At 36.9% G+C, this 18,704-nt stretch overlaps 1 protein-coding gene across 1 annotated transcript in view; it reads right to left on the reverse strand.

Annotated features, from left to right (window-relative positions):
- LOC124137013 (mitogen-activated protein kinase kinase kinase 11-like) overlaps positions 1 to 18,704 on the reverse strand; it is a 51,724-nt gene that overhangs the window by 22,920 nt on the left and 10,100 nt on the right. The gene's annotated exons all lie outside the window — the stretch shown is intronic.

Below are 18,704 nucleotides of genomic sequence, written 5' to 3' on the forward strand. Positions count from 1 at the left end.
TTCCGATCCGACATGATGCTAGTATAGACAAGTGTCCACTGTCTCTATTTCCTGAAGCCACTGTCTGTTCCACATGTTTTGTGCAAGGACCGGACGAGGTGAGGTGAAATTGGGTTTAACAACGTGTCCAAGATTATTGCGCTTATATAGCAATGTGCATGCACGTGTATGTGTGTGTGTGACTGCTTGTACTAGTCCGGACTGATGCCGATTTATAGTGCTAGCACACTGAGATATCATGCTGCAGTTTAACATGGATACCCCACTCAGACACAGTATACTGACTCCGAGCCGACCAGTCCTTGTTTTAGCCCTTTAATGCCGAGCGCCAGACAGGGTAACAACAAGTACCATCTTTTAACGTCTTTTGGTATGACGCGGCGGGGGATTGAACCCAGAACCTTCCGCTGTCTGGGGGAACGCTCTACCACTAGACCACGGAGGCGGTAGCAAGGAATGGACGAATGGTAGTGGGGTTGCCTTATGGTTTAGGCTTTTGCTGGTCCAGGGTTCGATTCCCCACATGGATACAAACACTACAGACCCGTGAAGATCTGGGGTAGAATAGGTCTTCAGCAACCCATGCTTGACGTAAAAGGCAACTATGCTTTCCAACCAATCAAGGATAACCAACTGATATTTTTAGTCTGTTTACTCCAGGGGCTTCAATGAATGATTTGAAAATTTCAGAATTTAATTCTATAAATGAAAATATTTTATTGATTGCATATTAATAGTGAATGTCATAACATGTCATTAGTTAGAGATCAACAGTTGTGCCAGTAACTTTTGAGTCTTCGTGGCCGAAATGGTCTGTTGGCAACATTTTAAAAAGCTTTTAATGTTAATATATGGGATATAATGACCCGAGCATTCAAGATAAGGTCACAGAATGTTTCAATATTTTGAATGCAAATTAGATTTGAAATATTTTTTCATTTACAAAACTGATAATCATGAGTAAATTTATTATGAAAAATAACAATTTATCACTGCATCAGTATAAGGTAACCTGAAAGTCATAAACAATAATCGATCACTGGAACTTTCCTCAATATTGGTAAAAGCTGTATGAAACCCAACTCGGTGCAACCAACACAAGGTGCATCTACTAACACATACTTCAAGGGACCTGTAAAGCTCGAGGTTAGAATAGATCTACAGCAACCCATGTTTGTCATAAGAGGCGATTAACGGGATCGGGTGGTCAGGCTCGCTGACTTGCTTGATGCATATTGTATCCCAGTTTTGTGATCGATGCTACATTTCACTGGATCGTCTGGTCCACACTAAATTTAAAAAAAACCTGCCGTCATGTAGCTGGAATATTGCTGACTGCGGTGTAAAACATCAAACAAACAAACAAACAAACAAACAAAACAAAACAAAACAAAACAAAACAAAACATACTTCAAGGCCTATCAATGCAAGATGTGAGTGAGTATGGGTTTATGCCGCTTTTAGCAATATTCCAGCGATATCACGGCGGGACACCAGAAATGGGCTTCACACTTTGTACCCATGTCGGGAATCGAACCCGAGTCTTCGGCGTGACAAGCAAACGCTTTAACCAGTAGGCTACCCGACCTCCCCTGCAAGATGTGAACACAAGGCACATGCCTAGCTGGTCTGACAGTTCTTCACACAGAACAAAAGCTGTATTAGGATACTACAAGTCAACCATGACACATCCAATATACACGGCTGTGCTTCCAACAACTGGCAGCCCCAAACAACCTGGCTCTGTAGCCAATTGGCACAAGCAGCCAGGGATTGATGACCCACATTTGGGTGGTACGGTTAAGTCTGAAGTAGACCATTGTACGGACCAATCAACTGCAATTACAACCTCAGAACACACAATTGTGAATACGTATCCATGAATATATTTCATTATACACTAACCCTGTATCACTAGTCTACCTTCATGCTGACATGATGTGCAGACAGTTCAGTATGTTTAAAACGAAATAGACTAGATTGAAACACACACATCTGTTACCTGAACTGTTCAATTTGAAGCTGTTATTTAAGAAAAGTAGTAATTGTGATGAGTATTTTACATCAATAGAGGTAAATGCTGATGGCTCTGATCATAAAAGCAGGAATATTACTATTACTAGAGGTATCAGATTTGTTCCTATTTTCGGAACGCTATCGACAGAACGCTATCTAAAAAATATTCTAAACTGATTCTTTTCATGATTGGTAATAATTAGGATGTCCTATCAAAAACTGATAAAATATTGTAAAAATTCAAAACCCTACTCAAGCTCATTTTTGATGGGCATAGCTGTTAAAGAATCAAATGGCTGATAAGGGGCAAGGTTTAAAGGCTTGAATATGTTGTATTGTAAGCATAGCAAATTTCAATTAAAGGTATTGATATGTTTTTGTTATAAGCAGTACATGGTGAAGGGATATGTTCGAGAAAAGAATCTTCAAATATATGATTGTTCCATTCTCATCATCAATCAATTATTAATCTAACCAGCTGCTGACATCTACTTAAAGAAACATAGGAAACTCATTCATACAGGTAACATATACAGGATATTCGGGTCACAATCAAATGTCCCCACTTGAAATACGGATATATCCATAGGGGTGATAGTAAGAACCTTTGTGTTTTCATTTGAATAAGAGAGGCCTTTCATTCAAGTTTTCAAAAATTCTAATAAAGAAATTTATACAAATTGTTCTTATGTGAAAGTTGAAGTGTGAAATGTGTACATGAAAGCGAAGATTGTCCATAAGGGTTTGGTGTAACAAGGATCTGCAACAACATACCTATCAATCATAATGCCAGTAGTCAGACAGCTTTATGTCCCTATAGAAAGGTCAGCACATGGTTCACAGACACCCCTTGTTCACAATAGCTAATATTTACTTTCACAATCCTATATTACAACATATTCACAAAATTATTTGCTCAAGTTTTTATACTGCTTAAATTCTTGAAATAAATCCTGTCTGTTTTCTCACTTAGTTGTTACATGAGAAACTAGGCAACTGGGCCAATAAGATGAGCTACAGAAAAGAGGTAAGGGCCTGGAGCTCACCCTTCCTAAATATATTGATGAAACTTGTACTAACCTCGAACAGTGTTTAAAGTTAATAATGAAAGTCAAGGGGGTCTTGTCACATATGAGGAACATACAACCCCACTGTGGTATGGCCCCGCAGCGTTAGAAATTGGCACTAGTCCTGTAGTCCTGACCAAACTGCCCAATAGTAAAGGTATCCTAAGGACTAGTAGAAATTGGCCCATTTTAAGGGTTTTGCTATATGTTATAATTATAAGGACTAGTGGACAAAAACCGTTAGTTTCTAACCCTGTATATAATGGGTGTGGCATGGGTGTGGCATAGCTAACAAGACATACACAGTCACTGACAAGAATACCCACATCTTAAGACATTGCATTCATTTCTACTGGCAATGGATCTCCAACCTGTACTATTTATAAACATTACAGACTAAAAGTAAACACGGTAAGCATGATGACTGCTTCAATAAACAAGATAAACTGGATATGAAGACATTACCGACAATCAACTGAACGCCCCTTTGAATGACTGGAATGTGTTGCCCTTGATATCAAGATTGTGGCTAACACTAGCTAGCTGCTGCGCATACTTTCAACACAGTTTCAATGGAGAAATATGTCACCCTACCTGCCGATCAAAAAAGACTCACTGACAATACAACCTACACATAGTCATTGTCCATGCATCAATAAAAATGTTTCAAGAACCAAATGCAGGAAGTATAAGTTGACATAGCCAGTGGTGGAAATAAAAGAAGGACCACCTGATGTTTATGTCAGTCTACATTTAGATGTTGTGATGTAAGTAATGTATAGAATCGAAGGAATCATTAACTGCAAGGCAGATATCTATCAAATAAATCTAAAATATATAATATTGTAAATACAGGAAGCAAAATTTCAGGTACCATATTTCATAAATTTACGATATTTGCATATTGTTACGAGTTGCAAATTGCATATTGTATATATATACTTTTTAAATATCATTCCTTGTTGTCACTGTGATAATGTCCATTTTTTCTACATGCTTTCACCTGTGGTTATATTTTCTTATGTACATATTTATTTTAATGTTACACATATATTCTTTTTTTCCATATTTTAGTGCTAATCGGCTGTGCAATATGAATTTCCCTGTAGATTATAAAGTATTATCTTATCTCTTATCTTTCTTATCATAATTTGTTAATGAATCCCATACAAATCTGTTGGCTGGCATGTACAGATATCATGATGTCACAATGTTAGATGTGACATTACTTGCTTGCCACATCAAAACTGACCCTGTTCAAATTAAAAAGTGGAAAGTCTTATAGTGGTCAAAAGACAGATCTAATAATCACACACACAAAATTTACCGAAACTTCTTGATTTGCCTTAGTCTGATCTTTCTTTCAATGAAAATCATCGGCTCCTTGAGGGTTAAAATATTGACAAATCTGTATTTAATTACGCAGGTTAATCCTGTTGTGACACTATCTGGTAATAAAAATTGTTCATTGTATATCTGCACTTATGTTTGTAATCTATTTTATTTAATTTTATTCAAAATTTCACTGTCAATAGTGTGTACATTAATTTCGGTGAAATCGTGTGTCCCCTGATCATGCTGATACCTACAAAATCTGTTATCCCGGTCCCATGGGGTCCTTTTTACAACACACCGTGACAGCGCCAACTTACATTATTCACAGCAACAACAATCATATTTTCCTTAGTTTCATTTTATACAAGTCTACACAACTAGATAAAAATATCCCCAAATGTGAAAAACTATTTTGATTTACATCAACTGCTGTCATCAAAGCCATGCAGAGAGCTAGCAATACGGTCACTTTCATGCATAAATATATATTATCGTGCATCTCATAGTCGCAGTTTAGTAGCATATCTATACAATTATGCAAAACATCATGTAAAGCACCAGTCTGTTCTGATTTCAGTGTTTGTTTAAAAATTAGAATAAAAGTCGGGTCGTGTGATGTGCAAATTAGCCTGTGGCATTGGTGTTGTTAGAAATTATGTTACTGCTAAAAATGATGAATAATTAGAAACTAGATGCAACTTTTAAGATATTACATTATATTTTCTTCAGAAAATGTTTATAAATTAAGTTCAGGTAGGTAGTTTGGTATTTTCATTAAAAAGCTGGATATATCAATTGTTGAACTGATCACCTGACATGACCGACAGAATAACAAATGTGTTTTGAGAAAAAATATTTGAAGTTAATTTTACAAATCAGTAGCTGAACAAAGAAGTGGTAATAAATCATCATTATCACACAAAATAAAGGTTAGTTATGTGATTTCAGGGTTACAAATTGGCACTAGTCCTGTAGTCCTGGCCAAACTGCCTAATAGTTAAGATATCATAAGCAGAGTGATAAGGACTATTAGAAACTTGCCATTTTCAAGTGTTTAGCTATTTGTTATCATTGTAAGGACTAGTGGACTAAAAATGTTAGTTTCTACCGCTGGATTTATGCTTATACATCAGTGGACTTAACTAACAGTAATTTACGGTCATACTGTTCCGTTGCACACTTGACTGGGGAAAAGGGGTCTAAAAATTATGAAAAAGGGTGTATTCAGGACAAAAGGGACTACAAAAATGGTCCTTTATACCTCTAACCAAGTGAACAATCAAACCTTGTTTGCCTGCATAACTATTACCGTATTCATGTGCTTTCAAAATTAGAAATAGGGGTCTCTTTTTAGAATATTATTTAGGTGAAAAACAACAGAGTTGAAAGATCATAAATTTAGTGGTTTATGCTGACAGCCTGAAATGTTTTATATATGACATATATTTTTCCAGAATTTAATTTCGCACAATTGAGGATGCATATAACACACATATTATACACAAATAAATAAGTCTTGTGTACATTGATCAATCAGAAGGGGTGCTAATTGGGATTGTTCACTAACCAACATATTAGCAAATATCGCTGTGGGCGCTTATTACGTCGAATACGGTATACCCAGTAAAATATATGGCTACTCCACAAGCATTTCAGTTGAATTCATGTACTTAATAATTATGAATAGTGCATCAACAGATTGTGATCAGTTTACCAATAGTCCGTTTCAAGACATTTTATTATCAATCATATGGTGTCATGATAATTGATAATGAAATAGTAACCTACATGATGACATACTAACCTACACAGAATATCTTTATTCCAAGTTTGTTCAAGGAGACAGTCTACCATATCACCTGCAGGATCCTTGCATGCTTATAATTGTAAATAAATAATTTTGATTTCTGTAAAAATGATAGGTAGCAGTACCAACTAGCCTAACACTTGTAAAGTTTCATGGAGATATGATAAAAGCGGAACCCTAACTTGAACATCAAAGGAACCCGTTCAGCACTTGCCTGATGTGCATATAAAGTGTGTTAGAAATTGGCACTAGTCCTATAGTCCTTGCCAAACTACCCAAAAGTTAAGGCAGGGGTAGCAACATTTATAGTCCACTAGTGCTTACAATGATAACATATAGCAAAACACTTAAAAATGGCAAGTTTCTACTAGTCCTTATGATACTTTAACTATTGGGCAGTTTGGCAAGAACTACAGGACTAGTGCCAATTTCTAACGCTGTTAAAGTATCCTAAGAACAAGTAGAAATTTGCCATTATTAAGGGTTTTGCTTTATGTTATTATTCTAAGGACTAGTGTACTAAAACAGTTAGATTTTATTGCTGTTTGTGAGTGCTGGAGTTAGTGAGTGTACAAGCAAGCAGTTAACACAACAGTCAGCAATATTCACAGCATCATTTAGTACAAATAGTAACAGCCTGGCTGACGAATATTAATCTCAAAATACCTACTGTCAAGATTCTGATAGAATAAATTATCAATACACCACCAGTGTCTGTGAAAGCTTATCTTTCCATTCAAGGTGACAAAGCAATTATCTACCAAACAGAAGGAACGATGTGGAATGCTGACAAGGGGAATCCAACAATCAACAATAACAGACCTGAACGTTCCCACAAAGATCTCCACCACCAGTACTCTCGTCAGCAAGTGCACGTCCATATATTCACGACAGAGTTCACTACAAGCCTTTTCACACCTCCTTGCTTTCTCTAATCACTAGCTTCAGGTAATGTAATGGTTATAGTTAACAATAAAGATTTGAAATATTCTAGACACTGTGCACACTCTCACTTATCCCCATCACAATAAAAGCTATGGTTCAAGTGCTTCCACTGTGCCTTACCATCAATGTGTTTTGTCCACGATGTGTGGTTACTGTTTAGGAAGCACATCATGTACCGGCACTGTATATCTGCTTTGTCATGTTCTCCCCAACCTCATACACATCATACAGCAACTGATTGTCACTACTTAGACCATTTTCACAACTGGTATCATTTATACATTCCCTCAAGGGAATTCTGGAGCTGTAAGGTTCCAAGTACCTTGTATTCTTTATCACTTTGAATTAATTTAAACCGTTCATCAGATCTGTCAGGGCAATCCATGATAACCATTTAATTTTGTCCCTTATATCCAACATCATGGAACAGCTACCTTCAGAGCATGATCAAAGGACATTTTTGTTCAGAAAATATAACAATGCAATAAATATAATTCATGGAAACTCGTTTGTTTTGTTTGTTGTTTAACGCTGCACTCAGCAATATTCCAGACGGCGGTCTGTAAATAATCCAGTGATTGACATCATGAGCATTGATCTACGCAATTGGGATCGATGACATGCATCAACCAAGTCAGCAAGCTTGACCACCCGATCCCGTCAGTCGCCTCTTACGACAAGCATAGTCGCCTTTTACAGCTAGTATGGGTTGCTGAAGACCTATTCTACCCCGGATCTTCACGGATCCATGGAAGCATGTAGCCGATATATATTTTAGTTTCACTTTAAGAAGTATCTGGATGGGAAAACAGTAAGTGTATTTATTTGATGTATCATTTCATATAATTTTGCGTACATTGTTGGTGCTTCACAAATTAAAAGACATATCAATATTGTGAACTAAGGGGCCAGGTGGCCTTCAATTCGTCAATAGAATCGATTGATTGAAAATTTTGCCACAAGATATCATTAGTGAGCAGGTTAAATTTTGTTTTAACACTGCCTTGAACATTATTTCTGTTATATCACAGCCCGGCACAGCAGCTTGTTGCTGAAGGAAAGTGATGCAGGTATTTTGACGCTTACCACTCATGAAGCCGACAAGCATGGGTATGGTACTGACAAACCTAGAAACATAATCAGGTGAATCTAGAATTCCAACCCATGATCACATATTCCTGGCACACTTATGGGATACAACTCTGCCAGGTGTATTGTGGCACCTTAGATCAATAGACGACTTCATGGTCCGTGCTTCCTACTAGACATGATTAACTCAGAAAAATACTGTAAATCGTTAAATTAATGCGTCTCCAACAGAATGTGACCACTGGTCCCTAGCCAAAAATGCGACTCAGTATGAATGCGACACCCCCTCCTCTCAAGCATCAGTGGATGTATATCTAAAGAAATGTCCTCTGTCAGGTTTACAGGAGAATCCTCACTTTAATCCAACCTTACATTAATCCAATCACACACCAAAGAGCACCGCTTATTAGCGCTGAGTAGAGTACTTCCACTAAAACAATACATGCGCTGGCTCATGTCGGCCTTTGACGCAGTCGCAAAGAACAAGGACACCGTGTTGTGTAGGTGACGTCTGTCTGGACGACAGTGATCAGTGATGACATAAGTGAGTAGAACTCTTGTCTTGAACCAAGCTGTGACAATTCACAGGATGTAATTAGAGTTTGAATGACATTTGTTACAAATTCTGCTCAATAAACAGTGATGTTGAATACATAGTTGTTTGTTTTCAGCATACGTCTAAGTTGGTATTTCTGCTATCTAAAATGTCTTATTGTTGATATAAATGCGATGTTTAATAATGCGAGGAAAGGCCAATCGCATTTTCGCATTTAATTCACCCTCGAGTTAATTTTAAAATTTACAGTAACTGAAGTCACTCAGCCGGTAATACATGTTCTAAGTACTAATGTGCTGAAATAAACACACAAGTTTTGCAATGATACAGAAATAAATAGAAAAGGAATAGGCATAATATTCACATCAGTCACATAGTAAATAGAAAAAAAACACTGGTCCCTCAGACAAATACAAAACATCAAAGTAAGTTTTCACGATTCCACAAATATTCAGTAAATCTTTTTCCTTTCATCTGAGGAGGAGAAATACTTCATACTTTCAACAAGCAAGTCAGACCACATGATTCTAAAATTACTGCCATGTTTAATGTCTTTTGTCTACCGTGTCAGCATATTTCTCTCACCCTGTCAATACATATCAATACAGCATGAAGTGAATTGCATATTGATGGCCAATCCTGTATTGAGGTACCAGTGCACTTGTTTTCTAGTTATTTGTCACACCTTAGACGAGGAAGACGTTTGACAACTGTGTTGGGCATACACCCAAGGGGATACATCAAATGGAATGTTTTCCTAAGCCTGAACAATCTTGTACAGAGATGCTATACAGATTTGCTAAGAGCTTCTTAACTCCATACACCATACAACATTCTTCTCCAGTCGTTCGGAATAATGTACACATACAACATACCTCCAATTAGTTCTACCCTTATTATTTCAAGAGGTGAGGTTAAATGGGCTTTGAAGTCACGTTCAAGTTTATTTCACTTATATCGTGATGCACTACTAGTCCGGATTAATGCTGGTTTTATACTACAGTGCTAGCCCTTTGAGATACCATGCCCCAATTTAACATGGATACACAACTCAGACACAATATACTGACTCCAAGCTGACCAGTTCTTGTTTTATTCCCAGAATGCCAAGCTACAGGCAGGGTAACAACAAGTAACATCTTTTAACACCCTTTGGTATGATGCGGCCTGGGAATCAAACAATATACCTTTAGCTCTCTGAACAGATGCTCTATCCCCTTGTATTTTAAGAATACCGTATTCGATGCTATAAGCGCTCAGGGTGCTCTCAAAATTAGAAATAGGGGGCTCTTATTAAAATATTAGTTGAAAGATAAATTTCATGGTTTATGCTGACAGCCTGAAATGTTTATACACAACAGATATATTTTTCCAGAATTTAATTGCCCATAATTAAGGGTGCATATTACACACGAGTGTGTATTATATGCGAATAAATAAATCTTGTGTACATAGATCAATCGGAAGGGGTGCTAATTGGGATCGTTCACTTGCCAATATATTAGCAAATATCGCCGTGGGCGCTTATTAGAACGGGGCGCTTATTATGTCGAATACGGTATACACAGTAAAATACACGGTAAATCAGGTTCACAGTCACACAGTTAAATATACCCATATCAATTCAGTTCACAAATTCATAGCAATGGGCTATTGAACATTCAGGAAAATGCCCAGGGTTAGTTTTGTTTGTTTGTTGTTTCATGCCTCACACAACAATATATATAGCTATATGACGGCAGTCTAAATAATCAAGTCTGGACCGGACAATAAAGTGATTGACATCATGAGCATCTATCTGGGATACAATGACATGCAAGGCAGACCACCCGATCCATTTTACGGCAAGCATGGGTTGCTGAAAACCTATTCTAACCTGAATCTCAGGGAGGATGGAGGAGCAAAATGTGATTGTATCAAAAATTAAAGAATTATCACAGAATGTATTGCCATGTCAGAGAGATTTCTGATAAAAAAACACAAAAAACCACTGAATTTCTGCATCTGGACTAGTTGCCTACAAAAAGTGGCACTGTTTTTCACTCAACAGCTGTCACAATGAATTATGCTTGGAATCTACAACTCCTTCCCTTCCCTTGCATCATGTATAACAAAGACAACATATATATTTACACACACATATTAAGCAAACCACCTGTAGAACACTGAACAATACAATTATCTTAGTAACCCACAATAACTGAAATGAGTTGTCGGAGTACCACTACTAGGCAAGCTCAACAATATTCCAGCAGTATGACGGTGGTCTGTAAACAATCAAGTCAGGACAAGACAATCCAGTGATTGATCCATGCATTTGAGTTATGATGACTGATCACTGAGCTATACCACTCATTTAGTGGCCTCTTACAACAAGCATAGGTTGCTGGGGATTTATATTCCATTGGTTTTGTTGCCTTGTAATAATAGTAAATAAAAGCCTACACCTATATGCCATGTAGAGCAAGCACATATATCAAGCATACATGTACATAGTGGATATATCAAGCATACATAGTGGATATATCAAGCATACATTGTGCATATTCCTAATACAGGATATTTACCATCACCAAACACTTGCCTGATAACCTCTATATATCAAGCATACATCATATATCTACGCATACAGGTATATACAGGTATAGGCAAGTATATACAAGTATATGTTACATTAATATCAAGTATATGATATAGCAGTACCAACAAAACATCTACCAGATGCAACAAAGTTGACCAGCCGGGCAGCATGATCAAGGGTAGAAACCTACCTGCAACACCTACGCGCATTATCAACAAGCTGAACAGTTACAATTTAACCAAAATACAATCAACTAGGTGAAATTATCCAATAAGGTAGATGTGTTTTATTTATTTGCTTATAATTTCTTAGAGATTTCAGATCTGAAGCAAGGTGGTACATCAGTACAAACAGTGTTCCTGCTAGCTTTTGAAACTGCCGGGCCGGGTGGACTGGCAACTCTAAAAATTACAAGTCCCACCCAATCTCTGTCAGTGTCAGTCCCAGTCCCAACTTGAACAAATAGAAATCGTATGAAAATTGCCTGTTTTTAATTTTTAACATCAATTTCAATGCAGTGTACTTTCATTTCTGAAGTAACTTATTTAGATCTACTCGTCACTCACACAACGTCCAATAATAATCTTCTCTTTATTAATCTAATATATCTAAGGCACTACAAATAGATATTTAACCTTGATGCAAAGCAACGTATAAGTTACTTGCACTAAAAAAAGACAATGGGAAACCCTGCTGATAACAGACAAGCTGACTTCGTTCGAAAAAATATAATTTATTGACTATCATCAAGGTTTTGTTCAACAACAAAGATTTACAAGATACCATATTTGCCAGTCCACAGGGACTGGCAGTCACAAGAATTACCAGTTCCAGCTTAATTTTACCGGTAAAAACTGGTAATTACCGGTAACCAGGAACACTGACAACTGACCCTGCAATGCCTGCCTGTAATACATACTACTCAAAAGAAGTTAAAGAACACTCGATTCTTTCATATGACTATAGTTAATCTGTTCAGGCATGCATGACAGATTAACTATAGTCGTAAGAAAGAATCAGGTGTTCTTTAACTTCTTTTGAGTAGTATACTCCAACTTTGGTAGGGACATTTGTGTTATGTTTTGCTATAAAGAAAGTCCTCTATGAAATATTGAGTACAATAGTTTGCAGTGAACACAGGGGTCCTGACTGAATACAGCAAGCCACATGGTGACTGATAATGATATTGTCAATCCAATACAAGCACATAAGGATGAAATTGCTGGCTTATACTGTTCTTTTTATCTATATTGAACGGACACTTATATGACACTGGCAGAGTAACTAGGGCAGATTAAACAGATACAAGTGCACTTTACTGCTGAGAGTGCTACCACAACACTGTGTGTACCTAGACGACCTAATACAGATATCGTCTTGGAGAAGCATTTCAACGTTTCACTCTAGTAGTTGGCATTTCAAGAATTTCGGTTTTGGTTCTTTTACAGCATGTACAGGAATAATCTAAGATAGCAGTCTGGAAACACTGAAAACATGGAATGTTAAGTAAACAACATTTGTTTACTCTCTGAACAGAATTATTTTCAATGTTTTCAAAATAGCTGAAAATAATCAGATGTTTAAAACCAAATGTTATTTATTTACCCATAAAGAAGGTAAACAAATTTGACAGATTTTCCTATTGCTCTAACAGACATGAAGATCAACGTCAATTTTCAACTTGTCCAACAATCTAACATGTTGCAGAGCCAGTTTTTACATCCTATCACTTAATTCCATGACAAAACAACAGTTCATGCTAATTAATATTTTGTTTCTGAATGCCTATTAAAATTCTGTAATTTATTACCAGGTATCACTAATTGACCCTGGCCTCCCGTTTACCTATCAGTGCTAATATCAGTGCTAATATCAGTGCTAATTTCCCGTTGTCCATAACTATCAGCGCTAATTACTGTAAATGTTGACTTCCATTGTCTATTGCTAATCACCTATCAGCGCCAATTATCTGCTTGTTTCCCTTGTTAGTTTCCACCTTTTGACATCTTATTACTTTTGTTGTTCTTACGTGTACATATATATGCTCTCTGCCTCATAGCATTCATTCACCTGATGAAGGAGTAAGCATATACTCCAAAATGTTTTGTTCCTCATAATAAAGAAGTTGACATCCATAAATTCTCTTTCTTATGTGTATCACTTCTAAATGCCTTTCAAAGACTTATCACACAGTATATTTAAACAACAAGCTGACATGTTAAGATGCTGACAACACAGATTGTCAAGCAGTATGCTGGTAAGACAGTCTGACCCATTTATTGTAAAACTTGTCTACCTATCTCCAACTCCTCTCATCTCCAGTACAACATAACTTGGCCGAGATGGGAGAAGTATACTGTTGAAACCTAAGGAAGGAGAGTAAGAATGAAAGCATATAAACTAGTGGTGGGACGATACACTGATGCATCAGTGGATCACGATTTTTTACTTCTCGATACAATTATCGATCACAGTTGCAACTATAAGTAAAAAATATTGATTCTGACCTTAAATGTTTGCTTTAATAACTGTTCCACTAAACGCTAATCAGTCGTGCAAGTTAATAGTTAAAACATACATTATTTCATTTGTTGTGTCATATTTCACACTGCCAACTGTAAATCGTCAGTGTGCCAGGTATTTGGTCATCCTGTATATGAAAAAGATGGCTTACACACCACAGATAAGAGCACATGCAAGTATCATGATACATATCGGATCATGGGCAGGGTATTGTGATACGTATCAGATCACACAGTTGGTGTATGGTCCCAGCCCTAATATAAACTGTGTGTTGCATGTTGAATTGGGAGGCCTGTCTACTACCACCCACTGGCTCACATTTCAGTTGCCAGTAGGAAAGGTATGTTGACTGGCTGATACCATCTTGCCATTCCCAGCCCTAGCCTTGTCCTTTCTAATCAACTCATCTTGCATTTGCTCGTCCCATGATGAACACCAGACATGTTGACTACAGTTGAGTTGTCAATACGAATGCATTTTTTCTTGATTGCTTTTCATCATTTTAACAGGTTAACATTTTTAACATTTTTACTCCTGGTATATGACAGTGGTCTGTATATAATAAAATCTGGGCCAGACAATCCAATGAAGGATACTGTGAGTAACGATCCATGCCTTCAGGAAATGAGGACAAGCTATCCATCAAGTCACTGAGATCCATAAGGTCACCTTTTAGGGACCGACCATTTGATATTCTGGGGATGGGCCTGAGATTTTGCACCAAGATTAGACAGTTTTCAGGTACAAGCTACAAAACCAGGTACCTTTTTTATTTAGAACTATAAGCCTAAATTTCTTTTTGTTTAATGATAACACCTTGCAACAATGTAATTTTTGTGGCAGGCAATTTCGGGGGTTTTCAACAGTCTGAAGCATAATTGTTTTTCTTAAGAATTCTACCACTGAAATGGTGGGTCCCTTGCTAACAGCATAGGTGACTGGGGATCGATTCTATTTCTAACCTGGAATCCCTACTGGGGACATGTTTAACAAAAGACAAGATGAATTAAATATAATTATGGTACTGACTCATAAAAAGAAGAATGCATGGCTTACAAATATAATTGTAATCTTACATCAGTGCGTCCTGTAGACTCAAAATAACAGCATCATTGACAAATAAGGTATAGTATGACCTGACTTGTCTGTTCCCAACACTTAGGAGTCACCAAACCCAAACTTAGCTCCTAGCATAATTTTCAGTTGAATAAAGAGTTATATATGCACTAAAATTAGCTGAGCTTACTAGTGGCTAAGTAACATTAATCATAAGTAACAAACACTGATGACATGATCATGTTCATACAACATCTCATTACTAAATAAACAAGTCATCATAGGCTACACTTAAACCATTGATATCTGTTACCAGCTAATTCTTTTAAGCTGCTGCTTACATTTAAATCAATGATAACACTTAAACCAGTAACAGTTACACATACCGGTAACACTGAAAACCGCTTCATTTCCACAATTACATCAATACCAAACATGCTCTAACTGGTGCTAGTTATCACACATTCATTGCACCTAGCAATTAATACTTTGCATAATATTTCCATAAAAATCATCAATTCATCCAAGTTTTCTCCACGTCTCTTTGCAAGTGCTGTAGTGGCTGACGGAATATTCAGTCAATAATTCATTCTTGACAGTTGATTATCGATCTGCAGCCACGTCTAATTGATGCAGAAAAAAATGTTTAGGAACTTGAAATTTATTCTTTTGAAATATTATTTCAATAAACATTACTTTGATAATGCAAAAATAAAATCTAATATAAAATTGCTAAAAATCATTACAAAGTGGAATTGAATTATATTACGTCAGTAAACATGGCAAACTGTTTCTCTTTCTCCCTGTCCGCCATAAGTTGTTTAAATATTAGACGATGTCATACCACACTTTATACATCAGTAGTGTTATGCAACATAATTTTTTTTATAAGAATTACAACTGATTAATAATCAATGTGAGGTGAGGTGAGGTGAGGTGAGGTGAGGTGAGGTGAGGTGAGGTGAAATGGTGTTTTTCGTCGTGTTCAATATTATTTCACTTATATAGCCAAGCACATGTATGGGTGAGTATGGCTGCTTGTGCTCGTCCAGATTCTTGGTGATTTTATAGTACTAGCCCACTGAGATACCATGCCACAGTATAACATGGATACCCCACTCAGACACAGTGTACTGACTCCGAGCTGGCCTGTCCCCAAAATGCCAAGTGCCAGGCAGGTTAACAACAAGTACCATCTTCAGCGTCATTTTGTATGACACGCAAGGGGATTGTACCATGACCTTCCACATGGGTCAGTCACTGTGTAGGCTGTCTAATAATTGATGTGAGAAGTCCTACAATTGAAATGAATATTCAGAGCGATAATCACTCTACTCGTTCTGCATGGTAAGATACTGCTATTAAGTCCACCGGGATTCTGACAGGACCATGAAGGATATATTCATGTTCAAAATGAAGGACAAACATCAAGAAGTCCATGTCATTAACCTAATGTTAAAGACAGAAAGAATTAGAGGGACCCATGAATAAAGTACAACAGCAGAAAACATCAAGGCCCCAGGATCCTCTTTAATTAAAAAAAATAAAATTCTTATTTGATGTGTCAAGTTACCGAGGTTTCCCCATACACTCTGTTGGCTTGTACATGATACGTCATGACACCAACACCATCAGGCCTATGTATACTACTCAAAAGAAATTAAAGAACACCCAAGTGGCCATGACAGATGAACTATAGCCATATGAAATAATCAGGTGTTCTTTACCTTCTTTTGAGTAGTATATATGCTTATGATGTTTCACACAGACTTATTTACAGAGTACATGTGGAATATATTGCATGTAAACATGGTAAAGGTTGCTGTATGTGGCATCCTGCCAACTGGTAAAACTGAACTGGAGTAAAGTAAACTTCATATATTTCTCTTCACATTATTCAAACTGCAGTTAAGCAGTATCAGAAATAAAGGTGGGCAATGATAACATCCATAATGATAAAGCTTTCATTTGTAACATTAGAATGTTCATCCATAATTTTAACACTGAATTATAGGGGCGGTCGGGTAGCCTTGTGGTTAAAACGTTTGCACGTCTCGTCAAAGACCCGGGTTTGATTCCCGACATGGGTACAATGTGTGAAACTCATTTCTGGTGTCCACCGCCGTGATATTGCTGGAATATTGCTAAAAGCGGCATAAAACCATACTCACTCACTGACTGAAATATCTTTTCAAAAAGGAAAGCTGCATGCTAAGGACACAGGTTACCTGTGCAGTAATTGTCAAGGACTGCAGCAGTCTGTGAGTAAAAGCTGGCTAACAACCCAACAAAGATAAAGATTGAATTCTAACAGGTAGTTGGATGACACTAACACACACCCCACCCCCAAAAAAAACCCAACAAGACAAAAACAAACAAACAAACAAAAACATAAACCACAACTCATTTCTGTCTTGTTATGTGGGTTGAGCAAAATCAGTGGGATCAAGTGATATTTTTTCGTATGCAAGTTATGCAGTATTCATGAAAACTTGACAACTGCAACACAGTACCAGCTGATCACAGCAGGCTTAGTGATTTTATTATTATTGCAAGACTGTAACACTGATCTGCTACAGAGTTGTTGCCTACCTGATGGTAAAAGTTCACAAGCACCCACTGGTCCTTCAAGGATTATAAATATACTAGTCTTGGACTAGCAAACTTATGATGAGCATAAAAAAATCTGTTGGACATAATTGTCAGGCTTTGGCCACAAGTAACATTAAATATCTAATTGCAGTGTAACGATACAGTACTGTATCCCGATACAAGGCCAACAATACATTGATTTAAATCCCTGTATTGCCATACATATGGTATATAACATTACAAGTTATACTGCTGTAAAGACACATGAATAACAACAGATTTTAAAATACTAAACGAAATTGTTCAACGTCCAGTTTACACCAAATCTCTGGGGTTTCTTTGTTGGCTAAAAATGCATAACATTCACCATGCCCCCTAGCCTATATGTTTCTGCCCTACAATATCCATCTTGAATCTCTGAAATGTGAAAACAAATGATTCAAGGTTATAGAAATAATATCAACTTATAAAATAAAAGTACTTATCGGGATATAAACCGTATATACACCTCTACTATTCAATGATACAAACTGAGATTGAACTTACAGTACAAACTGTCCGTTGTGAAGTCAACAACAGATGTGGAAGGTCAACTGTTGGCATGTGCCTGACGACTGATTATTGTTTATTACACAATTCAAGATGTCTTTTAGAACTTGCTTGTAACTATCCACTATTTGTGACAAGAACTTGACAATGTGATAACCAAATAATTAATGGATAAACCAAGGCCATCCTCACTGTAGTAGTCTGTTTTACAGACCCTGATACAAATATATCCAATACGGCCCATGCAAGTCTATAATGTTTGGCAAGTCAAGATTTCTGCAGTTTCAGGAAAATGAAGAGAGTCTCTGGGCCCCTATTTATTAATTTTTTTAAAGATAATTTAACAACTGCTTTTTTTCTGTATGATATGTTCATTTCAGAGACTAGATGTTAGTCTATCACTGTAGTACTAGGGACAAGTGCGTTTGCATGCCCATCCTTGAAAATACTAGTTGCTAAACTGAATTTTCAAAGTTAGGGCTGTAGCTAGTGTTTGGCTTACCTTGATTAACAACTAATATATCAATGTTTAGAAAAGGAGAAATGAGATGGGGGCCAATACCGTTTAAAACAGTATTACAGTCACAT

Source organism: Haliotis rufescens, unplaced genomic scaffold (genome assembly GCF_023055435.1).
Source record: "Haliotis rufescens isolate VD_foot unplaced genomic scaffold, xgHalRufe1.0.p SCAF_3, whole genome shotgun sequence".
Lineage (NCBI taxonomy): Eukaryota > Metazoa > Mollusca > Gastropoda > Lepetellida > Haliotidae > Haliotis > Haliotis rufescens.